The sequence below is a fragment of the Salvia miltiorrhiza genome, chromosome 4, assembly GCF_028751815.1.
Source record: "Salvia miltiorrhiza cultivar Shanhuang (shh) chromosome 4, IMPLAD_Smil_shh, whole genome shotgun sequence".
In the NCBI taxonomy this organism is placed as follows: domain Eukaryota; kingdom Viridiplantae; phylum Streptophyta; class Magnoliopsida; order Lamiales; family Lamiaceae; genus Salvia; species Salvia miltiorrhiza.
Window position 1 is genome coordinate 3,600,520 of NC_080390.1, and position 24,605 is coordinate 3,625,124.

Consider the following 24,605-nt stretch of genomic DNA (forward strand, 5'->3'; position numbering starts at 1 on the left):
GTGGGCTAGGATGTGTTTTGATGCAAGAAGAAAGAGTTATAGTCTATGCATCACGATAACTTAGACCCCACGAGATAAATTATCCAACGCATGATTTAGAGCTTGTAGCCGTTGTGCATGCCCTGAAAATTTGGAGACATCATCTCTACGGAGTTAGATGTGAGATTTTCACGAACCACAAAACTTTGAAATACTTTTTCAAGCATAAGGATATTAACATGAGGCAAATGAGATGGCTCGAATTAGTAAAGGATGTTAACTGCGACATTAACTATCACCCTGGCAAGGCCAATGTAGTAGCCGATGCATTGAGCCGAAAGGTCTCGTCAAAGTTAGGATGTCTTCTCACGAGAGAGGATGAGCTTATAAAGGACTTTGACAAGATGATGATAGAGATGATAAAACCACCAGAGACGATAGCGAGTATTGTTGCGACGATGCCTAGTTTGAGGAAAATGGTGATTGAAACACAAGGAAAGATGAGACAATGAACAAGTTACGAGAAAGGATAAGAGCAGGAGATCTCAAGAGTTACAAAAAAAAAAAAAAACATCACACAATGCTATCTTATTTGAGGGGAGAAGATGCATTCCCCGCGATGATGAACTTAAGAATACGATCATGAGTGAGACTCATGACACGCCTTACACCGCCCACCCAGGAGGCACAAAGATGTATCAGGTTGTGAAAAATAGATTTTTGTGGGACGGAATGAAATGAGACATAGCTTCGTTTGTAGAGCGATGCTTAGCTTGTCAGCAAGTGAAAGCATTACACCAACGACCCTATGGGAAGTTAAAACCGTTGGAGATTCCTGAGTGGAAATGGGATCACATAGAGATGGATTTTGTGACAGCTTCACCCAAAAGTCAAAGAGGAAATACAGCAATTTGGGTGATTGTAGATCGACTAACAAAATCTGCACATTTCATACCGATCCTAATCGCGTATGGACCAGATAAGTTAGCACAATTGTATGTTCGTGAGATTATAAGATTGCATTGAGTACCGGTGTAGATCACCTGAGAGAGAAAAAAAAAATTTATTACATCACATTTTTGGATGAGTTACAGAAAGAGTTGGGTACAAGGATGAATTTTAGCATAGCAGACGATAGAAGATATGATAAGAACTACTATCCTTGATAGAGGAGTACATCGGGAGAATGTGTTGCCACTAATTGAGTTTGCCTATAAGATGTGAGACAAAGTTTCGAGATAGGAGACAAAGTTTTCTTGAAGGTTTCACCCTCAAAGGGGATGAATAGATTTGGAGTTAAAGGACAGCTTAGACCCAGAGTTATAAGTCCTTACGAGATATTGCAAAAGATAGGTCCAATAGCGTATAGGTTGGCTTTGCCACCTAGCTTTGGAAATGAGATCTGAGTCCGTTAAGACGTTTTTGAAAATTTTGACTTTTTGGCGATGAATAGTAAAATACTGCTATTTCGTCTTTTTGTCGACTTTCAAAATCTTACGTGCACGTCGTCGAGAAATATTCTTAGTTTTTCGATACAAGTCCAATAATGAAAGTTTTTATTTTTGGACGACGAGTGAATAGTAAATCGGGATTTCTCGATAAACGAACCAAGCTCGTTTATCAGAATTTTGAGAACGAGCTTGCGTTTTCTATATTTATATAGAATTACGAGTGCAATGAAAGTGAGTAGAGGTTGAGAGGGCGAGTAACAAAGAGTATGTGTTGTTAGTTGTTAAAACGAGACGAGACGAGATATTTAACGACTAACGGGTTAATATCCTAAATATCTAACCTACCCTACCCCTAACCACCCCCAAACCTCCCAAAACCCCTTTCCCCTCACTAACTCACGCTATATCAGCCCACACCACACACACAACTCACATATTCACACACACAACACCTAAAACACACACTACACACACCATTTTCCATTTAAGCTTGGACGGAGCTTTTGACCTCCGATTTGAGCACCGAGACGAGCGCCGATCATCTTTTCGATCACGTATCTAAGTAGGTAAGATCTTTACCTACGTTTTGATGGTTTTATTTTCGATTTTCGTCGACGTCGAAAAACGTCGATTCTCGACTTTATTTTGAAACGACGTCGGATCGTCGTGAAATTTTAGTATGTTGTTCTTGGGTAAATGTTGAGCATGTTTAATGAAGGGAGTAAGAACGGAACGAACCGTAGCTATGAAACCCATGAGGGCAGCCCCGTTTTTCACATATTAGCTTGTCTTTCGATTTTTGTTTGATCGTTTTGACTTGATATTTGTGCTTAGGGGTATGCTAAGATCGATATATATTAAATTCGTATTTTTCCAAGCACGAAAATTGTATAAATTTTTAGAGTATGATTATTTAAATTCGTGAAGTTTGAGACGTTGCATAATGAATATTATTGCGTATATGTGTTCTACGATATCACATGAGCATGCTAATTGATTTACAATTTATGGATGATAATTGTTGAACGAAATTAAAACTGGAATTCTGTCAAAATTTTACAGCAGTTTCAAGCTTATGTTTCGATGAGTTTTCATTGCTTGATGGCTCTGAAATTTTAGTATGTTTATCTATGATATGTGTATTTCGTTGCTGCAAAATTTCATGTCTTTTGGATGATGTTTGCTATTTTAAAGATATTTTGAAAAATCCTTGACAGAATCTGTCAACTATTGGTAGACTTCACAAAAACGTTTATATCTATTAATCCATGAAGGATTTTGCATCACCGTTTTTTTTAAACGAAACTAGACTTCAATACTTTTCTAAAAACATAAGATTTCGATTTTTATGACCTCTGAAACAGAGCAGTTTATTATTTCAAAAATGCCCTGTTCTGCTGTCATATTTGTCCAACAGTAAAAGTGTATGAGTTTCATTGTTTATTTGGCAGATCATATGAACGTTTTCTCTTGTGAAAATTTAACCAAATCTTCAAGGATACCTTTAGTTTTGGATGATTAAATTTGATGGAATTTTATTAAGGTTTGCCTTGGTTTCTAATGGCCTAAACAAAATTGGCAGAAAATGTCAATCTTTGACAGCCTGCACTAAAAGAGCAATATCTCCAAAAAACCTTTAACCTTTTTGGTTAACTACCATTTTTAGAGTGAACTACACTTCATGAAGTTTTTGAGATCAATTGGTATGAGAGTTTATGATGATTGAGTTGGTTGTTATGAATTTTTAAAGATGACACAAAAACAGCAAAACTTTCTAGAAAACAACTTGATTATATTTATTTTGATGGATGATACGATATGACTAAATGGTGTGAGTTGTGAGAGTTATGATTAACGCACATAAATGTTGGTATCTGACACTCGAACAATTGGTGTCGAGTATAAATGATAGTTTACTGATAAAGAGTTTTGATGATTTTGAATTGTTTGGTTTGCGTTGAAAAGATGTCAAGATGTTAAGTTTTGAGTCGAGAGACGAGTTCACGTAGTGAGATTCACGCGTTGAAATCTCGTGGTTGACATTATATATGAATAGGTCATGCCGAAATTTTTAGTGAAATTAGGATTTGAGCATAGTCAATTCTTGTTGAACCGTGACTCAAATACATGCCTAATGGAAAGTTTAACTTTCTAATCGGTTAATTAGACGAGATGAGAGCGAATAGATCTGCTAAGAAAGTGGACTTTTCGATGTGTTAAATATTTCTTTTAATTGAAGCGCTGCTAATTATAACATAAGGATGTTATAATTAATGAGTAATGACGAGAGATAATAATTGTTATATTGATTAACAATCAAGAGAGATGAACATTAGAGATACTAATGTTTCATAAAAGAGATTAGATTATTAATCGAGGTTTCTTTTATAACTTCTCACCAATTCTTCATAACGATGAAGGTCCTTTTGGGAAGTAACGACTTGAGGGAGAGAGTGACGTTACTCATTGATACAGAGACACAACGAGGTGGGCATTACTTTTACTATACGTATATAGAGATCCCCTGCGTGTCGTAGGCCTCTTATACGAATGAATGCATGAGATGATCTAACTGTTAATTTCAGTTTCATATATATATCAAATGAGTTTAAATGTTACGTTCAAGCAAGTTATTTCATGACAAAATCTTTGAGTTAAAGTTATTTCAACTATTGTCTTGCCATAAAATGTTTCAATTTTAGTATGATATCTATCTGCTTTGGCTTTGCCAATGATGCAATCGAATTCGGGTCTTGAGCAGTTGATAGCTATCCTGCCAGGGCTAGTGTACACCAGTGACCGTGAGTCATCTAGCGGGTTGGCCGGTCAAGTGACCGTGAGAGGTGGCCACCTCTCCGGCACACAGTTTCAGATATGATAGATTACAAAAGAACTTAGTCTGATCAGACGAACTTTAAGAATCACAAATGAACTTAGTAAGCTTGGGCCTTTTTAGCGAAAAACTCCCTTGCTGTACTGTTTATGATGGCATGACAATTTACAGTTTTGAAGCATGTATTTTTATACCTAGGCATACGTGCCCACTGAGTGCTTTTGTACTCAGCCCTGCATATGTTTTCTAAATGTGCAGGTTGAGCTGATGTGATGATGGTGCTGCAATGAGCGGAGTCTCCAGGGTTGTTAATAAATAGTTAACCTGTCTAGAATATGTCTTCATACATATGTCTAGCTACTTTCCGCTGCAAGATGTTGTTGATGTTATAGTATGTTATGTCATACTTTGAGTCTTAAGAGAATGGTTGCATATGATGTATAACTTGATTAATGATATTAATTAACTTTTATGCAGTCTTTCATAGACTGTTTTCAATTGAGTATTAATGAATAAAAATGACGAGTTTTATTAAGATGAGTAAGTTTTACGGCTATAAATGACGCCCCTTTTCTTCCCCTTCTTCTTTAACCCCATCCCTAGTCGTGGATCACTCGGCCTAACTATCCCTAGTTAGGGCGGGCTGTGACATCTTTAATTCCTGGAAACTCCGCTCACACGCGTCAGTCCACTCATACTTGACATCCTTCTTTAGCAGGTGCGTTATTGGCTTAGCAATTTTTGAAAAGCCCTCAATGAACCTTCGGTAATAACCTGCTAACCCTAGAAAACTGCGTATTTCATGCGGCGTAGTTGGTGATCTCCATTCTTGTACAGCTTGTACTTTTTTTGGATCTACCTCAATTCCCCTTGCAGAAACGATATGGCCCAGAAAATTGACTTCTTTGAGCCAGAACTCGTATTTACTAAACTTGGCGTAAAGTCTCTCAGCTCGCAATTTCTCTAACACGATCCTTAGATGTTCTTCATGTTCCTGTTTACTTCTTGAGTATATCAAGATATCATCAATGAAGACTACCACGAACTTATCTAAGTAGTCGTGGAAAACTCGGTTCATGAGGTCCATGAACACAGCAGGGGCATTCGTTAGTCCAAAAGGCATCACTATAAACTCATAGTGTCCATATCTTGTACGAAATGCCGTTTTCGGAATATCCTTTGACCGTATTTTCAATTGATGGTATCCCGATCTTAAATCAATCTTTGAAAAAGTATTCGCTCCCTGTAGTTGGTCGAACAGGTCATCTATCCGGGGCAATGGATACTTGTTCTTCAACGTCACCTTATTCAACTCACGATAATCGATGCATAACCTCAAGTTGCCATCTTTCTTTTTGACAAAAAGGACTGGTACTCCCCACGGGGAAACACTAGGTCGAATGAAACCCATGTCCAACAATTCTTGCAGTTGCAGCTTCAACTCTTGTAACTCTGCCGGTGCCATTCTATAAGGTGCTTTTGATATCGGCGCGGCTCCGTGCTCAAGGTCGATCGTAAACTCGAGTTGTCGATCGGGTGGTAATCCTGGCAAGGCTTCAGGAAAAACATCTTGGTACTCACGCACGACTGACACGTCGTCGATGTTTGCCTTGGATTCCTCGTTTTGATTTAAGTATACAACGTAAGCAGTTGTATCATTCCTCTCCAAAAGCTTTTTGGCTCGTAGCGCTGAGATGATTGGTGTCTTTTTCCATTTTCTCTCAATGCCAATAAAAGAAGTAGACTCTTGGCCATGAGGTTGAAATGATATTCGTCTCTCCTTGCATTGTATCGTCGCATGGTTTTCTTCTAACCAATCCATTCCCAAAATAAAGTCCAAATGCCACATAGGCATTACCCTCAGGTTTCTAGCCTTAAGCTGTATTGATCCTAACTCAAATTCTAAGTTAGGACACACACGTGAAACCGTAAAAGTTCTACCTATGGGAGTGGTTACCCTTAGATGTTGTGGAGCAGGTTCTATGTTCAGTTCTAAGGTATCGACACAAGTATGTGAGATAAAAGAATGCGAAGCTCCAGTATCAAACAAAATTACTATAGGCACTCCTTTCAACTTGCCTATACCTGTCAAATTTCCTTGATTCTTTCTGGTGCTTTCTGCTCAAGTGCGAACACCCTCTGGTGATGCTGTTGATTTGCCTGCGGGGCTGGGGGTTGCCTTCTTGACTGTCGTGGTCGATAAGCTTGTTGTCGCTGTGGTGGAGGTAGTGGTAGAATTCCTTCCATTGCTTTGAGTTGCGGCCGAAACTGACTCGGTCGTCCTCCACTTCCACTTTGCTGACGATTTGGACACTGGTTCGAGTAGTGCCCGACCTTTCCGCAGGTGTAACAGGTATTTTGTCCCATTTTACACTCTCCTAAATGTAGTTTATTGCACTTCGGGCAAGGCGGTAACCCTCGCTGTCCTTGAAAAACTGCTGCTGGGGTAGCTGGGCCAACATAAGGCCGTTTATCTCTGTTCTGAAACTGCGGTGGCGCATTCTGACTCTGCCACGGCTTCTTGGGACCTTGACTTCGATCATCCCATTTTCTCTTGCCCTTTTGGCCTTGTCCAACAAAAGGATGATTTCCCGATTGAACATTCGGGTTTAATTGTGGCATCGGGCCTTGACTCGGTCTCTCTGGCTGCATTGCTAGTTCCATGTCTAGCGCTCGATTTAAAGCCTCAGCGTAGGTTAGCGCACTCTGACTCGCTAAAACGACTCGTATCTCTTGCTTTAATCCAGAGCAAAACAGCTCTGACATCTTCTCGTCCGTATCTACTCGATATGGTGCATATCGAGCCAAATCACAAAACAGACGATCGTACTCAGCTACTGTTTTGTTTCCTTGCCTTAGATTTACAAATTCCGTCTCCTTCTTCTTTCGATAACTTCGGGGTATGTATTTCTCGCAAAGAGCTTCTTTGAATCGCTCCCACGTAAGAGCTACTATCTGCTCCTCGTTCATCGTTTTCTGTTTCGCTTCCAACCAGAAATCTGCGGATCCCTTAAGTTGATACGACATACACATGAGACGCTCAGCGTCGTTACATCTAAGGAATCTAAAAATTCTCTCCATACTTCGAATCCACTCCTCGGTTTCAGCGGGATCTCCTGATCCATTAAATATTGGTGGATTTTGCCTCAAAAAGAGTTCTTCTATTCTTCTTTCTGGCTGTGGAGGGGTTGGTGGTGGCGTATGTTCTCTTTGTTCCTCCTCTTCCTCTTCTTGATTTCTATATCTCCTTCTTGGCGGCATTCTTAAAAAGAAAATATACGTCAGCTCTTAAAACTAGTTCTTCTAAATTATCGATCTTAGGGTTCTTACTTAACATCATATTACTTTCTATAACATTTATATCTCTTAGTGGAAAATCTCTTTTTGTATTCAACATCATAATATGGAAGCATAAAACAAAACTCTTATTTATAAAAGACCCTCGGGTCATCATCATCTATATATATAGGAAAATTGCCTCTTACGAGGACTTTTACAAAAAGGGATATATACAGCAAAAAGTCCCTAATACATACTATGACGCTCTATCAAAATGGTCATCATACATACTAGGCATCTATATATGTTAGATACCGATATACACACTATACTATGCATCTCTTATCTATATACATCTATCTTCATATAAGCATCTCCATCCCATCATCATATGTAGCTTCTCTCACTCAGACCCATCCAGTCCCACCGAAAGCATCTCCGGATACTCTACTTCCCGCATCATCTACAGTCATATCCTCTCTGGGCTCAATCTCCTCATCCTCAGTAGGCTCGATCTCCTCACTATCATCATCATCCTCTGTCTCATCCTCAACATCTGTGTCTACCATCGGGTAACAAACAGGTGGCTCCGGAATAGGCTCCCATACATCAACTCCATCAGCAGTGGTCCGACGCCGTAGTGGTCGGATCTGTCCATGCCCAACCGTCATCTCTGGCGTCTCCTCGTCTGGGTCCTCATCATCACTATCAATCGGAATCGGATGAGACGGTCCCTCCTGTGCATCTCTGGATGGTGGGTATAGAATAGGATGCATATAATGCTGAAACTCAAGTGTGCCAGGCTCAGGTAGAGGAGTAACCCTCGGGTAAGGATCAAAAGGCACATACTCGGTCCAAGGCATCGAAGATTGAATAGGTGGTATAATCTCTGAAGGAGGCAATGAAAATGGTGCTGTCGCTGGGGCCGGCTCCCAAGGAGGCAGATCAGCACTGGGAACGGGTATCAATGTCAAGTAATGAAATGGATCAAAATCCATATAGGGCGATCCAGTCTGCATGTGACGCCCCAATTTTCTTATTAAATAAAAAGAAGTACTTTGAATAAAAATAATAAGATTTCAATATTTAAATAACTAAAAACCCAAATCCAACAGAGGAAAGTAAATAAACATCATAAACTGAGTCTTTATTCTAATTGAAAATAAAATATTATTTCTTCTTTTATCTTGACCATCACTCGCCCTGCCTCCCATCGCCCGAGTCATCTCCTGAAAAAGATATTGTTTTGGGGTGAGTACAATAACTCAGTGGGGTGCATTTATCCATATTATAAGAATCACAACAAAATATAAGTGCAAAGAAAATTGTCTGCTCTTTCATATTGCCCGAAAGCAATAACTTTCTGTCTCTTAGCCCGAAGGCTATATAACTTTCTGTCTCATATAGCCCGTAGGCTATAACTTTTTGTCTCATATAATCCGTAGGCTATAACTTTCTGTCTCATATAACCCGTAGGTTATAACTTTCTGTCTCATATAACCCGTAGGTTATAACTTTCTTTCTCATATAACCCGTAGGCTATAACTTTCTGTCTCATATAGCCCGTAGGCTATAACTTTCTTTCTCATATAACCCGTAGGCTATAACTTTCTGTCTCATATAGCCCCGTAGACTATAACTTTCTTTCTCATATAACCCGTAGGTTATAACTTTCTGTCTCATAGCCCGAAGGCTCTGCCTGCTTCTCACACATATAAATTGAGTAAAACGTATAATAAGGATAAATGTTAAATGCAACGTTATAACCCCACCTTAACCTTTCTTGAATAAATCTTGCAATTAAATAATTAAGTCTCGCGCGCCGTTCCTAAAATGAATTATAAAATCATAATTAAAATATGCTAAAACAATGAGTTCCATGAAGATGGATGAAATAAAATATACAAATTTTTCCTACCAAATATTTATTAATAAAATTTGAACATTTAAGAAAATCAAGTATATATATATATATATATATATATATATATATATATACACACGTATAATAACAATTCCTCTTTTTTTTTAAATACCTTATTAAATATTCAAAAGTATGTACTATAGGATTAAATCTAATTTTATGAATTACTCCAATACGTAATAACTAAACAATTATATGTATGACTAACTTAAGGAAATAAATAAATGATTTAAAAAATAAAGAACTTGAACTATTATATATATATATATATATATATATATATATATATACACGTATAGCATTAGAGAAACTTGGACTTACAAACATATATGGGCATAAACAAAAGAAACACAAAAAGGCTAGCTACTTAGGCCACTCAAGCAATAATACACGTAGCCTGTACACATTTGTATAAAAGATTAATATATTAAAGAGATATCAAGTTAAGCTAACTAAAAAATTATAAAATACTATATATTCATATAAACTCATGCAAAGTAGTACAGAGTACTGACACAGTGAAAGATGGAGTCAAAATCAAGGGATAAAGGCATCTGTCATCTCCTTCACGAGAATGGGAAGAAAGACGCAGATTAGAAGAGATACAGCACAGAAAAAAAATACAGAGAAGGAATAAGAGAGGGGGAGGTTTACCTCACCCAGAAGAAGGAGGCAGAAGCTCTCGGTGTTGAATGGTTTTGTGTGAGGAAGTAGGAATGAGGAGGGCTACTATTTATACAAGTAGCTAGGGGTTTATTTTGGTAAAAGAATCAATCAAGAACAATCTATCCGAAATTTTAATATCATCAAGAAGGAAAGGTGAATTAGGGTTTCCAATTGGTGCTGAAAATCCTAGAGAAATTACTTTGGGCTCAAGTAATGAGCTCCAAGAAAGAATTTGGGCTGGAATAAAATATAATTGTTTGGGCTAAAAAAAAATGTAGTAACTTATAACAAAAGAATAAATAATAATAATAATAATAATAATAATAATAATAATAATAATAATAATAATAATAATAATAATAATAATAATAATAATAATAATAATAATAATAAAAATAAATAAATGCTTGAAATGATTAAATGCTCATGCTCATGAAATATCTAGGCGCGATTTATAAGACTTAAAATTTAATTATTAAAAAAATAATTAAAGAAATTTAAAAATTTAACAATTTGAAGTTAAAATATTTTGGGTCTCTACACTGCAGAATACCCGACTCCGGAATAGCAAAATCCGGGACAATGGGCTCAAATGAAACGGCCTCATCAGGCACGATTGGCTCCGGAATATACGGAACCTCATCAACTAGGGGTGCGGGTATAATCGGGAAAGAATCAGTCGGAAGAGGGGGTGTATCATATGGTGGTGATGGGGGATCATCAAACACAAAGTAGCGGTGACTAATCGTTGCTACAAAACCCCTAAAATCTGCACGCACTAAACGTCCAAACTCAGTCCTAACTATATACTGCGGCACTAGTGAAGCCGCCCAATCTTGCCACTCAGGTGGTAACTGTGGAATCAAACTTGTGATAGCCTCTGCTTCGTCAATCCCATATGCAGTAGTCTTCATCCATCGGTTGTGGTAGTGGGCTAAAAATTCTCCGAGTGTATCCCCTTCTTGGGGTCTATAATCCCTGAACCATCGGCGCATCATCTCTCTTAACTGTCGCTGCATCCTGGAATAAAATTTTAACTTCTATCACATCAAGGATAAAGAACTTACTTGATAGATCTCAAACAATGACATACTCAATCTTGTTTGGTACGGTGGTGCATTGGCTATTCTAGCCTCAATATTTCTCCATTTATTCCAAAACCACTGGCTCACATCATATTCCATCACCTCAAGCGGTTCCATTCATCAAACATTACATATTCTCGTTAGTACATTAAAACAATATTCAACATAAAAACAGTACAATAATAACTCGTACCTCGATAAGCCGGAGGAGATGGGGCGCTGAGGTGTTGTTTTAGACTTACTCTCAATCTTATTTTCACTTTAGCCTAAGGATTCAAGATAGGCTAGACTCATTCTCAAGGTAGGACTTATTCTCGTGAGTAAATGAGATCAAAAGATTTACTCAACTCAAGGATAGTTGAAATCAAGCATTTGGCTCAATCGTGGAGTTTTAACTCAATTGAGGAGTTTGAACTTAATCAAGAATGGAACTCAGAGCAGACAACCTGCTCTGATACCACTCTGTCGCAGCCCGACATCTAGCCAGTGATAGCGTAGATTGGGTATCGATACGACTAATAAAATGATATGGTAGAACAAGGGAATCTGAAAGACTTGTCAAGCGGAAACTTCTAATAAATCAAGCTCAAGCAAATAAAATGTCATCAAAATTTAATAGAAACATTATCGTCTTCATTCATTCAAAGGTATCAAGGTTCTAGTCAATGAAAACAAAGGAGTATGACTAAATTATTTACAATGATTCAAATTGTTCAAAGTAACACAGCAAACGCGATCTAACTATGTGTATGAAGACATATAGCTGGGAGTGACATTCTTAATTAAGTTCAAAAGAACATAGTCTTCAACTATTCACACTACCGTATAGGAGTAAAATACGGTATTTCAAAAGTCGTCTAGAACAACAGCCCTCCAGCGATCCCCCAATCTCTCTCCTTGCTCATCCTGCACATTTAGAAATACATGCAGGGCTGAGTATAAAATACTCAGTGGACATAAGCCGGAAAATAAACAATCTCGCTCTTAGAGCTATACATTTAACTTGCCATTTATACATCACACAGGGGTTTTTCTTAAAAGAGCCCGTGCAAGCAATCGATAATTTATAAGCATCATAAAGTAATGAAAAATAGACTGCAGTAAAAAATTACTTAGCATGTAGTACCGCTTCTACCACTCATTATTATCATCATGGTACTGAGAAGTAGGCCTCCTTCTCAAGCACCGTAACCGGCCGACCTGACAATCGGCTCACAGTCATTTCTGACCGGCCAACTCGGTATACAGCTCACGGTTACCTCTGTGTACACAATCCCGCCTTTGGCAGGACCAGAAATCGTTTCATCCGTAGAGGGTAACGTACAGGCTCGTCGTCATCAAAACTCGGCAAGTTAATTAGTTCAAACATCAATTTATCTCAAATCATTTTAAGAACTTATAGTCATCATCATATCATCATTTATAAAGCCAGTAATAGAGGTATTAGAAAGTAATGCCCACCTGAAAATCTTAGCTTTGGCCCTCGTACTTCGGAGAAATTCTACTTATGCCCTTGACTCGTGTCTTCAGATATCATCGTTGGCATAGACGATCATGTAAAAAAAAACGTCAATCAGACAAATCCTCACTAGGTTTACTATTCTTATCTAAGTACTAGTCTTCCTTTCTCATTGTTTCCTTGTATCTATCACTCTAATAATACATCCTAAGTATTCATCGTTTCCACTTTCAACCACAGACCAAAGTTTTAAGTTTAATCAGTTCATTAAGGAAAGACTTCTAAATACTCAAACCCAGATAACCTCTAGCAATTACATACTAAAGTTATGAGGTTATATCACATTCTTTAATATATATCAGATAACTCACATAACGCTTAATGACTTCACCATGTGGTTAAATATCTCAAGAGAACCAAATTTGGTTAAGTAAATTTATCTCGGAAAAGTATTACATCTAACATATATATACCATTACCATTTTTATGAATTACTAAGGTGTATAGTTATCGCCATTAACACATGCAATTAACCAAATCAAAGGTAGGTGTACTTGTGAAATACCATACTTGACTTCATATACTCTGTCCCAACTTCAAGCAATACACTGTTTTATCTCGGAACTCTTCTGGGTTTGGGACTCATATTATTTGAGACCTCTTAAAGTCTAGTTTCATTTAAAAAAAGTAGGTTGTAAAATTCTATGTGATTTAAGAGATATGACCATTTTCCTACAGTCTACCATATTCGACAGTTTTGTGCAACTGAAAGTTTTGATTTTAGAAAAATAGTAGATCTTGTCAAACAGACTTAAACTTTTATGGGTAGCTAGCTAACATGTTCATCTTGTTCATATAAAAATTTGGAAACCATAAACTCACGAGAAGCTACTGGAAAAGTGACTCTAGTATCTGTTTCATCCACACTTTCGGTAGAAAGTTGCAGTTGGAGACTCAAAATTTAAAAGGTTATCAAACGATGTTCAAATGACCTAAAATTTTACATGAACGTTACTAATACTTATATATACTTACCATAAAATTTCAAGATTTTTGGGTATCAAAAACTCCATCGAAAACAATCAAGTCAGTAGCTTACAAGCTAGCCAATTAACTCATCAACTAGTCCATCCTAAACATATAACCAAGCATACTCTATTTTCTTGTCAAACCAATTCATCATAATCGTTATCAATCATTTTTAATCATCATTTTAATCCATCAAATATCCTAATTACAATCTCATAGACTTATTTACATACTCAACTCCTCACTTTCTTCATGATTTTCAACTTTCCAACATCTCACAACCTAACACCTTTATATACCATATCTCAAAATCAAATCATGCTTTTCATTCAAAGACCAAAATTAACATATTATTAGCATGCATATACTCTCCATCTTAAAGTTAGAAGACGACAAAATTTTAGAAGACTTCCAACCCTAGTAACCTTCGAAAATTACCAACTTGAATTAGGAGTTGTTTTCATGCTTTAATCCTTCATTTACATGCTCATAAAGCTTAGATATAAGTAGATTCATGTGTTTAGAAGCTTACTCTTATGATCTGTATAGAGAACAGTAAAATTCCACCTTCTTGACTCCTAGCTCAAACCTTCGTCCAGCTTTCGTTCTATGGATCTACGAGTGTTTTCAGCTTGATTGAAACGGTGGTTATGGGATACAAGTAGGTTACGAAGCTTTTTACTAGCTCATCTATGGTGTTGGGTAAAGTCAGTCAAGAGAGAAGAGAGAGAAGAGAGAGAAAAGAGATAGGAAAGGGACGTCTGTTATGGGGGATGAAAGAGAAAGGTGTTATTTATATAACCCTATTTACTTAGCCATCAAGTTTTGGATAATTAACACATGCTTAATTATCCACTTGCTTAAAATATCTTATCTGATAACTATGTTTATCCACTTGCTTTAACTTCTCTCTCTCTCTTACGTCAGTTCTGCACCCGAGCAGAGGAACGAATTCTCCGGTCAAGGCAGAGAAATGAGTTCTCTGGGAGAGCGGAGAAACGAATTCTCTGGCAAAGCCGAGAAACGAATTATCTGGCAGAGCCGAGAAATGAATTCTCTGGCAGAGCCGAGAAACGAATTCTCTGGCAGAGGAAAGCTCGCCATTACAGCGGAAAGGTGATCTCTCTGTCACGTCAGAGGAATCGTGATTTCTCTGGTATGTCAGAGGAATCGTGATTTCTCTGTCGAGCAGAGGAATCGGCGTCAGTGCAGCGGAATCGCTCGCCAGTGCAGCGGAGTCGCTTCTCCTCTGGCAGGGCAGAGGAATGAGCTCCCCTCTGTAGGGAAGAGGAATAAGCTCCCCTCTGGCAGAGCAGAGGAATGAGCTCCCCTCTGGCAAGGCAGAGGAAAGAGCTCCCCTCTGGCAGGGCAGAGGGATGACTTCGCCTCTGGCATAGCAGAGCCCGCATCCAAAGCAGAGCTCGCAAGCCAAAGCAATACTCCAAGACTAGAGCAGAACTCCTAGGCCAGAGCTCGGCTACACAGTATCGAAAGAAAAGACATTTTTAACTTCATCAACGTTCAACCATCATCTCTATACATCCTTATTTCCTCAAAGTATTTCATTCTCTAATCTCATCATCGAAAATATAATAGCTCAACCTATTAGAAATCTCATCTCGTCAAAAGTGTAACTCTAATGCTCAATATCTCTATTTATCATCATAACTCCATCTCATCTTAATTAGTATAAACTTATTTTTATATCTCAGTGTTCTCAGTGCTCTTAAAACTCAAAATATTTAATAAGGAAAAAGTGGGGCGTTACAAAAACAGAACCGAACTAACAATATCGACGTCTGTCATAGAAGGATCTTCGGCCAGTGAAACGCCATCGTCAAGACCCTCCTCCAGCCATCGATCGAACAAAGAAAAGATGCCAAACTCACAAGTAGTCATGGAAAGAGCCCCTGCCGGTGAGACGCCCTCGCCGAGACCCTCCTCCACCCAACTGAAACCAACAGGAAAAAAGCCTTCGCCGAAGCCATTTTCGAGCCAACTATCAAGCAACGAAAAACGCCAATGATACCAAGAGTATATACAGCCAAGGAAAGAGCCCCGGCCGGTGAGACTCCGTCGCCGAGGCCCTTCTCCAACCAGCTGAAAAAAAGCATCAAGAATCCCCCTTCCCTGTAGCGTCCAACCATCACCGCAGCTTTGAGCATCCCAGCGCAACCCAACAAAAACGCTGAAGTCCTCAACTCGCTCAACAAAGCAACAAGATCTATTTCCATCCCACCAATCTGGACGCCCACCATGTGTTCGACGAAAGTCTGGAGTCAAAACTGCAGCCATCCAACAATAGCCAACCACCTGAGAAGCCCTCCACCAAACCAGCTTACTTAACACCGCCCAGCTCTTCTCCGAAAGACGAACTGGGATGTGCCTCCAATTAATGACCTGAACCCGCATAATCCAATGAATTGCAGAGAGAGGCAGCTGCGCTAACCTCCGGCAGTGCCACGATAAAGTAGGAAAATGCTCATCAAAGAGCAGAGAGCAGCGCTTCAACGACCAATGCATGCTGTCCCAAAATCTCGAGGTCGATAAGAAAAGCTTCTTACCACCGAGCTGCCAAAGGGGCCCGACCATTTTAACCCCAGTTTTGAGCGCACCCAAAGACTGTAAAAAGGTTAAAACGACGCCCCAAACCTCAAGCAAATCATCCTTCCGACCGAGACAAACCGGCAGTCTCAGGAAACTCCAACACCTACTTGCGTATGGTTCGCACATGGCTATGTGAAGACATATCACGGGCAGCCGCGACTTTAATATTATCAATGGCAAAGGGCCACCAACCTTCGACCCGGTCATTGCTAGCCATAATATCCGCCGGTTGATTGCCCTCTCTATAGATGTGAGAAACAATCAGCTTGAACTTTTTAAGAAGTCTCAAAGCATTTTTCCAAGAACGAAGTGGTCAAGAATAATTGTGTTTCAAATTTTTTATTTTCCTTTTTTTTTTCTTTCTCAAATCTAATACTTATTTTATTTTTTTCAAAATATTTATTTGTATTTACTATATATATTAAAAAAATATTAATAGAACATCATGTAATTATGCTAAAACATTAATTGGTCGAGAACAATTCGCATAGTAAAATATGTGTTTTATGTAAAGAATAATAATAAAAAAAAAACATTGTACACACAAAAAAGAATTTATATACTATAATAATAATAATAATAATAATAATAATAATAATAATAATAATAATAATAATAATAATAATAATAATAATAATAATTTCGATTATAAGGGTAAAATTATCATTTGAAAATCTTAATAATTATGGAGTAGTTAAGTGGTGATTATTGTTTTGGTTTTTGAACGGTCAAATTAATCACAATTTCTTTTTTGATTCTCATTCATTACACAAAACCCATTTTATTTCCTATTTATTTTACAATTCTATTACAAATACAATATACAAAATGCATCGTCAATAAAATATCATAGAAAAGTTTGAAATTTGATATATAATATGTAAAAATTTAATGTATATAAATAAATTATGATAATTTAAAATTTTATTATATTAAAAGAAATAGACCATTGTACAAATAATAAACTTAGTATTAAAGTTTATTAATTAATACTCCCTCCGTCCTAACGAAGTTGAATCGTATTCATTTTCGAGCCGTGCCAACAAAGTTGAGTCGTTTCTCTTTTTAAAATAAATTAAAGCTACTTTTTCATTCACTCTATTTTTTATTTTACTTTTTCATTCATTTTTTCACTAAATATTAGCTCCTAAAATTCGGGTCAAAAGAAACGCCTCACCTTCGATAGGACGGAGGAGGTATTATTAATAATCATAAAGTATATGGATAATTTATGTGAATGTAAAATTACAATCACCGCGCATCGCGCGGGAGGTACACTAGTTAATATGAAAGGCCCAATTAAAATAATTCATTGGCTTAAGTAATTAAATAAATCTTGGCTCAAATGAATCAATAAAGAAAAGCTGGGCAAAGTTAAATAAAGTATGCAAGGCCCAACTGCAATTAAATAAGCCTCGGCCCAAAGAAATAAAATAACAAAAGTCTAATTGAATTCTTAAAAACAGTCCAATTAAATGAAGTCAGCTGGGCTCAAAATAAAAGAATCGGCCCAGAGAGTTTTATAATTCGGCCCAACATAGAAAAATGGATGCAGCCCAATGAAAATAAAGTGAAACAGGCTCATCCTTAAACAAAACAACTGGGCTTGAGTTAAGAAAATTCAGCCCGAAGTCAATTAAAAGCGGCCCAAAATGGTAAAGCATAAATGAACGGTGATCGTTTGTTTGGTGAATTATCGGTGAATTGTGGATTTTACCTAGAGATTGATCGTAAAAGTGAGAGAAGATTGCTAGATTGCTGCAGTAGTAAAAGTATTGAAAGCGTAAGTTTACAAGGTGCGTACATGCGGCTATTTATAGATTACATGCTAGGGGTAAAATAGTAATTTCGCCTTCGAAGCATGCTTCCCGCGTGGTCAAGGGCATAGTGGTAATTTTGCCCCCCAGGCGGGCGGTTCCTCCGCTCTTCAGCGACTTCTCTGGCATACGTGACTTCTCTGGCATAAACGGCTTCTCTGGCGTAAGTGACTTCTCTGGCAAGGGCCATTTCTCTGGCAAGAGCCATTTCTCTGACCGGGAGTGATTTCCCTGACATATCCGCTCCTCTGGTGGGGTCCGTTCCTCTAACAAAGACGATTCCTCTGCTCTGCATATATTACTCCTCATCAGCTACTCCCCCCTCTGGTCTGACTAGTTCGCTCTGGAACAGAGTAACCTAGTCAGAGTAATCACCCGCGTGGCTGACGTCATTCGCATTAACTGCCGGTCCCTTCACAGTGTACTTTCCCGTATTTCGAGGTTACTTTTTACCCTTCGCGTTTTTTCGTCTCTCCGTAGGAATTCTCGGTCGTTGATTATTTTCCTGATGCCACGTGTCGTCCATCCCGCGTGTTGGTAGTTGCCCGCGTACGTTATACTTAGTCGGTTCGAATTTTTACTTTCCACTATTCATCTTCTCCAACTTTTCCGAATCCTTTCGACTGCGATTTCCGGCGATTCCCTGTTCCGGCGTATTCCTTGCGACCCTTCCGCTTCAGTCCTTTTCGTCGACCCTAAAGAGTATCTGACTTAGGTAAATCGCATATTCCCTTCTCCTAGTTCTCTTGATTTGGTATAGACTTAGCATTTTACTCTGTTGGTGCTCTGATTGAGCGTGCAAACCCTAGGATTTTTAAGTTTTTCTGATCATGGCTTCCTCTTCCGGTGCCCAACCCGATTTCTCTCCTTCTCCTTCTCCTTCTCCTTCTTCTTCTCCTCAAGCTACTCCGCCCTCTTCTCCCCTTCCCCAGGACCCTCCAGCCTCTCCCGAATCTTTCCCCCCCACTCTCAAATCGCCCAAGACCATCCCCGAATCCTGATTAGGTTATGCGGGCATGCAACAACTTTTTGAGAAGTGCCGGCGTCCTGAGGGCTTGACATTCGAGCCCTATTCTAAGGGTATATATATATATATAGGGGTGGACTAAAATAAAAACACCTCTTAAATAGTGCAAATAGGGCTTTAATTCGTGGACGGAGGGAGTATGAACCATTTTCAACTCTTAGATCATCAACATCTACGATTGATTCATCACCTTGTTGGATGAATTCATGGTCTCTGGTTCGAATCTCATAGGTAGCAAAATATTTATTTTTCGCAATTCATACATTTACACAACAAATTCATACGTGTTCTATATAAAATTCATACATTTTAACTAGTTCGTATTTTATATGTTAAGAAGTGTTTATACCTTAGTCCTCCTTAGCGATGACAATCGGGTACAACAGATACGGATAGTGACTATCCATACCCATACCCGCGAACTAAATGGATAGTGGTTTTTAACCATGAAACTATCTATGGATATCAAATGCTACCCAATCCCACTACCCGCAGATACCCGCTACTCGTCCGGTATCCGCCAACCCGCTATCCATTGGATACCCGCCACCCACTATTCGTCGGATACCCGCCACCCACTATCCACCGGATACCCGCGAAACACAATTTAAATATTTATAACAAATTTAATAATAATAAAAAAAAAACAACACAAATAACATAGTTCAAATCCACATCCTTCATCCATGTTGAAATCAAATCCACAAATAACAAAGTTTAAATCCAAATTCATCAACTAAAATATAAAATCCAACAAAGTTCTATTGTTGCTCAATAGTAGAAATATGATATGTTGTCACATATCTGTTTGGGGCCTTTTTTTAGATATGATATACTGGCTTAGTGGCTCATATCTCAAATGTATATTCAAAACCCATATTTTTAGGATTTTTTTGTGGGTATTTGACGGGTATTTCACGAGTAATTGACGGATATTTTCGCGGATATTTTTCGTGGGTAAACAGGTTTTGCGAGTTTGGATAGGGTATAGATAGTAAGTATCCAAACTCATACTCACGAACTAAATGGATAGTGCAACCACGAAACTATCCGTGGATATCAAATAATGACTCTCAAATTTACCTTAATAGGTTCGGATTTTTGCGGATATCCGTTACCCGCGGGTAAATTGTCATCCCTAGTCCTCCTCTATATATATATATATATATATATATATACATATATATATATATACATATATATATATGAGAAGGTTCAATGGAGAAGTAAATGTTTGCATATATATATATAGAGAAGAATTAAAAATAAAAAGCATTATAGAAATCGTAAATCATTTTCAGTTTTTAGATATTTGACGATCTATGTTGAAAATATTATAGAAAGTGAAACTTTTAATTTTTGGATCTATAGAGTTTCAAAGAGAATTCACAAAAAAGTCATAGTTTAATTAAATTAACAAACACTTCGTTGCGACAAACTGCATGGATGCAGTTAACTCCACGCTCCAAATTTGACTTTTCGACCCGTCTCCAGTCTCCAGACCCACATCCAAATTAACTTAGTTAAAAATCTCATTTGCTTTTATAAAAAGAATCATTTAGTTTTTAAGAAAAGTCTCATTTGCTTTGAAGGAATATCTCATTTTCTTTTGAACACCTTTGCTTTGGCTATTTCTGGGAGTGTTTTTCAGGAAAAAAGTCACTTTGTTGGGCATTAAAAATTGAGATGAAAAAAATTATTTAATCTTAATTTAATGTTCTGCATTTTTATTTAAAGTAAAAAAGAAGAACTTAAAATTATCTTTTAATGCATAAAGAAAGAATAATTAAAAAATACTACTCAAACACAAGGCACACACTATTCTTCTAATTTTCTTTTTTATAATCTCCCTGCAGAAAATGCATGTGCCATAAATAATGGGATGAAGGGAGTATTTAATATTTATATCAAATTAAAAATCACGATAAGAGCTTTAATATGTTAAATATTTTATGTAAATATTTAATTTCAAATATAAAAATTATATTTATTTAAAGATTGAAATTATATATAAAAAAATCTCTCTCCTCTCTCATCTTTTTTTGAATAAATCTATTTTGAATATTTTTTATTATAATTTTGTATTTATACTTTTTTTTGCCTTTTTATAATATCAAATTTTATTATTGTAAATTATTATTTATTTCTTATTTTTTTAATATTCAGCTCAAATATAATTTTATTATTATATTCATAAATATGATAATTATACTATATTAATTTATATAAATATATTTTGTGTGCATCGCACGGATGCACGCAAGTTTTAATAAAGTTACATATTGAATTATTGATGCAGATATTGTTTACATTTATGAAACCAAAGTCAACTGCGCCTTTTGTGGGGTCTCTTTATTGACTATGGCTACAAATTCTCTATAGATACAATTTTTTTTCTTTTTTTTTTAGAATTATAAGAGTATTTATTACACGATCTCTACACACAAAGGTGGAAAAATTATTCGCACGCAGCCTGGACCATTACTTACACAAATTAAAGTAGAAACACTACCTAGCCAGAACCAATACTGACACAAAAGTAGAAAAATTACATGCACGCAGATGGAATTGAACCAAAATCTCTCACGAATGAGAGTCTTTGAATACGTCAATTTTATCACTTAAGTTACGTCTCATTAGTGGATATAAATTTTCTTATTTCATTGAAGTTGGATCGGTAATTTCCGTTTACTTTTCAGAAGCATATCTTTTCTTGATATAAAGTTTGAGTTGGTCTTGCATGCGGTTGACTGTATAGTATGCGGACGGTTACTTTTAATAAGCATAAGATATACATTTGTTCGCACAAATGTATACTTATGTAATAGTACAAGTTCTCATGAATAACAGTAACACTTATCGTGAATAAATGTAATAATTTGGAAATATTATATTTCATATGATAATAATTACTTTTTATACGACAATGATTATTTGGCCAAATAGTTAAGAATAAAGGTAATCATGAGTGAAAATAAATAAAAGTAAAAGTTGTTATGAATAAAAGTAAACATTGTTGTGAATAAATGTAAACTTTCAAACCGTCTGCATGCTATGCGGTTAACCGCACCCAATAATTTGCCATAAAATTTTTATGTGCATTTCAACCGAATATGATTTCTTCAAAATTTACAATGCGGTTAATATATAGGAATATTTAAAAGACAAGTGTTAAAATGTATAAAGTTACGTACACTAATAAAGTTATACTCCCTCCGTCCCACTTCTTTTTGGCACTTTTGTAGAGAGCAAAAATGACAAGATAAGTGGGACGGAGGGAGTAATATATTTAGCCATTTTCAAGTAAGAGTGTGTTTACTTTAATGGAAAATGAGAGAAATATATATATTTTCATTATTTTTCTACCATTTTTACATGTTTACTATGATAGAAAATTTTCTCTAGATATGATTGAATAATTTCTTAAGCAACTCATTTTCATTCATTTTATCTTCAATGTTGGATAATATTATCTTTGGGTAGCAGTGTGAAAATATTTTCCAACATTTTCTCATATTTTTATCTCCAGTAAATATATGATAAAAAAATAAAAAAAAATCTCATCTTTTTTTATCCATCATTTTCTAATGATAATTTTACAACTAAAGTAAACATGCACTAAATAATAAAACTATTCATTTAACTAACACAAAGTAATAATAAATTAAACTAAAAGAAAAAGAAAATGAAGACGAGAGAGAAATATTTTAAATTTTTTTTACTATCATTAAAAATGAAAAATTTGTATCAATTTAATTTTTTCATTTATTATTGTAAGGGAAGGTTAACTAATTATAAACATAAGTTTTATTATATTGAATTAAAACATGTATAATATCAATTAATTTGTCCTCTAAAATGTGAAAAAAAAAATTGTATTTTGATAAGAGATAAATTTTGAAACAGAATCCAGATAGGTAGAGTTTCGAAATTTCTTCGTTTCTGAATCATGTTCATTATTAATTGTGAATAATATATTTATTTCCATTTATAATAAGACACGAAATTCTTAGGTACACATAACTGTAGACATAAAACTGTACACAAAGTATACATAATAGGATTTTTATGACCCAAATATATATGATTTTATTGTTAAGTTTATGTTAATGTTAATTACTAGAATGATTAATTGAATATTCAAGACAACCTATATTATATGAAATTGTACACGAATAAGGCTTATCAGTGCACGTTCTGTGCACGATTAAGGGTATAGTTGGTATGCAAGAATGAGAATGAGAATGAAATAGCGATTCCTGCGACTATTTCCAATTCACAGTTGATACGATTTAATTAATGTGAATCGTTATTTTCGATGGAATGGCGCCTATTCTCATGAATATGAGATTAGTCATACCTCTCCTCCCTATATATATATATATATATATATATATATATATATATATATATAGGGGCGCGCTCCAATGAGACCCCCTATTTTTCGTGTAACATACATGAGTACAATGAATAAGACATATAATACTAATGAACAAAACGTATATCTAATGAACAAGAGATGTATATACTGATGAAAAATAAAATTTAAAAAATTCGTAACGAATAAGACATATATACTGATGAACAAGGCCGTATATACTGATGAACAATGCAGTATATACTGATGAATAACAAAATTTAAAATATTATGCTCCCTTCAGGATTCGAACCCTGCGAAAAAAAATCACTCTCCAGATACAATATCAGCCATAAGATTGATAAAATAAACGCTCCAGATCGTGCCTTAGATCTCACTAAAATTAGAGGGTCTCATTGGAGCGCCCCCCCCCCCCCCATATATTAATGATCTCAATAACAATATATGAAGTATTAGAATAAAAATAAATGCCTAAAATAAAAAAGATAACACTAACGAGAGCTAAACATGAGTGATGCTCACATAAGGTAATAGCATAACATATATATATATATATATATATATATATATATATATATATATATATATATATAGAGGGTTAATATCTATTGAGATAGCCCCTTAGAGAATTAAGATTAAATCGGATCCATCCAATCAGGAAGATGCGACGGCCTGGATCAATTAGTCAAAATATTTCATTTATCCGTTTTTAATGGTTCAAATCAATTTTTTTATACGGAAAAGGGCTATTTGGTCCATAATATTTCATCCATAATCCCCATCAAAATCAGATCCCGAAGAATTCTCGCTTTCCATTCTTCATAGCGTATCTGTTTTTTTGATAATTTAATCTTTCCCGTATGATATTATATGTTGTATGAACTCTTTTAGTCGTTCATTACTTTCTGATACACGTTCAATAAATCAGATAAAAAACGAGGGTGAAGAACGAGGTGTCGGAGAGTGAATGTCTGATCTTATGGGAGAGCTTCCAACAAGCAAAGCCGGCCTATGCATTGAATACTATTATGGGGCTGGAGTATGGAGATAAAAAATGGCAGCAGCCGAAGC

General features: G+C 36.3%; 1 long non-coding RNA gene across 1 annotated transcript; it reads left to right on the forward strand.

Moving 5' to 3' along the window:
* Positions 1-1,757: 1,757 nt before the first annotated feature.
* Positions 1,758-4,798, forward strand: LOC131022284 (uncharacterized). The gene is made up of 3 exons (XR_009101218.1): positions 1,758-1,996; positions 3,851-3,917; positions 4,522-4,798. It is a non-coding gene; the product is annotated as an uncharacterized LOC131022284 (long non-coding RNA).
* Positions 4,799-24,605: the final 19,807 nt, after the last annotated feature.